This window comes from Rhododendron vialii, chromosome 6a (genome assembly GCF_030253575.1).
Source record: "Rhododendron vialii isolate Sample 1 chromosome 6a, ASM3025357v1".
Classification (NCBI taxonomy): Eukaryota; Viridiplantae; Streptophyta; class Magnoliopsida; order Ericales; family Ericaceae; genus Rhododendron; species Rhododendron vialii.
This window is the reverse complement of record NC_080562.1, coordinates 4485001-4487884: the sequence shown is the minus strand read 5'-3', so window position 1 is coordinate 4487884 and position 2884 is coordinate 4485001.

The following is a 2884-nucleotide window of genomic DNA, read 5'->3' as shown; positions in this document are numbered from 1 at the left end:
AATATAGAATTAAGTCGGGCAACATATATAATTAGAAAACCATTTCGAAATTTTCCTCAAAACCACAAGGACCAAGTTATATATTAGGACCATGTCAAAAAAGAAGAAGAAGTTATATATTAGGAATATTTAAATATCCATCATCTTTATTCATGCCATGTAAGAATTCATCCCGCTCTATTTTCATGCTTATGTTTTCATCCTTTTAGTGTGTGAATTACCTTTCTTACCATTTTCATTATGATACACATATATTATGTTATATTGCTTTCCTAATTTAGTGGGATTGAATTGGATTGTTTTCCCAATTTAGTGGGACTGGATTATTTTCCTAATTTAATGGGATTTGGTAAATTTCAATATGATTGATTTTTTTTTTTAATCATGGAATGTATTTGAGGAAATCGATATTTTTGAGAATATAACATGATAAGTTGACCACATCTTTACATTTTTTCTTCATTCTTCGAGTTAGCCAACTAGGCTACAAAAAGTCATATTTTTCATTGATCTTATTAAACAGAACTCGGCTAAATTACCATAAAAAAAAATATAACATGACATACTCAAACCGTTACATGATTATAGGCTTATTTACTTTTTTAGTCCCCAAAGTATTTCCGTCGTGCCACTTTGGTCCCCAATTTTCCAATTGTAAACATTGCATCCCCAACGTATCAATTTTGTGTTTAAATGGTCCCTGGAGGTCACGCCGTTCCTTCCCTCCGTCAAAATGAAGGGCAAACTTGGTATTTCACCACACCTAGCTTTATTTTCTTTTTTGGTCCCTAAAGTATTTTCGTCGTGCCATTTTGGTCCCCAATATTATTCCAATTGCCAGTCAAGAGTGGTGTAAGGACTGATGTAGAGGTAATGGGTGGTGGAGACTACGATACATAGATCTGCGAGTTTTGACGAAATACTCCTGTCGACACAACACAACACAAGTGCGGGATACGTACGGGACCCGGCAAAAAAAAAAATTTCATCGCCGCAGTCGTTGCAGAACGATGTTATTCTACTGCGCTGTTTTTTTCCTCCTTTTCAATTAGGGTTTATAAAAAAATATTTCAAAAAAAAGTTATTTAACGTATCTCCGCACCTGTGTCTAAATCTAGCTCCATATCCACGTATTCCCAATTTTTGAATTTTAGGTATCCGACCCTTAGATATGCACTTGCACCCGATACGTGCACCCGTCTCCATGTAACATAAGATAGAAAGGGTGGTGCAGGAGCTGGGGAAATACCAAGTTTACAATTGGTACATTGGGGACCAAAATGGCATGGCGGAAATACTTTGGGGATCAAAAAATAAAATAAAGCTATGGAGTGGTGAAATACCAAGTTTGCCCTTCATTTTGACAGAGGGAATGAACGGCGTGTCCTCTAGGGACCATTTAAACACAAAATTGATACGTTGGGGATGCAATGTTTACAATTGAAATATTGAGAACTAAAGCGGCACGACGGAAATACGTTGGGGACCAAAAAAGTAAATAAGCCCATGATTAAATGGTTAAATTACCATGACGATTACAACGTGGACACGATAAATATCTCATGATTCGAACAAATATTTCATGGTAAATGGTTCAAATAATTTATTATGAAATGAAAATAACAGAGAAGCATATTTCATGGTAAACAATACAAATAATTTACCATGAAAACTAAAATCTGAAAAAAAAATCAACCATGTGTTGACAGAGCCGATCAGGGATGGCATGGTGGATTCGTTGGGCGGTGCTAGCGATATGTTTTTTGGGTTCCATGGGCACTCAATCTACCCACACATCTCAACTGCATGGTTGCAAAAAGTTACAAAAGCATTGGACAACCTAGTAGCCAAAACGACATCAATTAACGACTAGTAATACAAATTAAATAGAAAGAAAATTACCCAAGTTAACGTACACATCCAATTGAAGCAAACGAAAAACAAGAAATGCAAGAATCAGAGGTCCCAAAATGCACCGGTCACGGTATATACGAAGCTGTCTTTAAAGGTTATGTTCTTCAAGATGAGTCAGATTGGTTCGGTTTCCATCATAGCTAGAGAGAGGGAGGGAGAGAGGAGAGAGAGAGTGAGTGCTTTTGCTGGATCTTGAGCCGTGCCACCGACTGTCGGTTCAGCTTGTCGGAGTGAACTCGTGTGGGCTGGCCACCGGTTGTAGGTTCAGCTCATCGCTGCTCACCACTCGCTGCGATGTGGGGGGAGGATATGGCCGGCGAGGACCGCCGGTGATGGGGCTGAAGGCATAGACTAAGTTTTGCATGCGGGAATGAATGTGCTGTTCTTCTTTGCCGGAGTTCACACCAATGGAGGATGGACTAGCTGGTCTCGGTTTTCGCTTATTAGTATTTGAGGAAAATAGAGTGTCCAAATTACAAATGGAAGGGGTTTCAGTTACAGATGGAAATATTAATCAAGATCCTTGCCGAAATTTTAGGGATTTAATGGCAAAAATAAGTGGGGACTGATTACCGGTTCTTTCGCGAGGACGAGAAGTTTTATTTTTCAGTCCCAAATTTCGGTGTGTGTGTGTGTGTGTATAAGGGTACTTTTGGGATTAAAATAGATAGAGGATGAAAAAATAAGTGTTCCAAATGAGCAGGATGAAAACATAAGTCAGTTGGGTTCTGAAGATGAATATTTAAGTCTTCCTATATATTTCTATATTTTTGTCTGAGGATGACGTTATATTAATTATCCAACAAGCAAGTTTCAATCACCACTTAATTAATTTCCTCACCAAACTCGGTTATATAATATAACTAATTACAAGTGAAAGCGTCGTGCGCAAGGCGCGTAAAATTAGGCCCACTACACTCTAAAATTTAATTTTGAGGTGCAAAATAAAAATATTAAAAAATTAAGTATT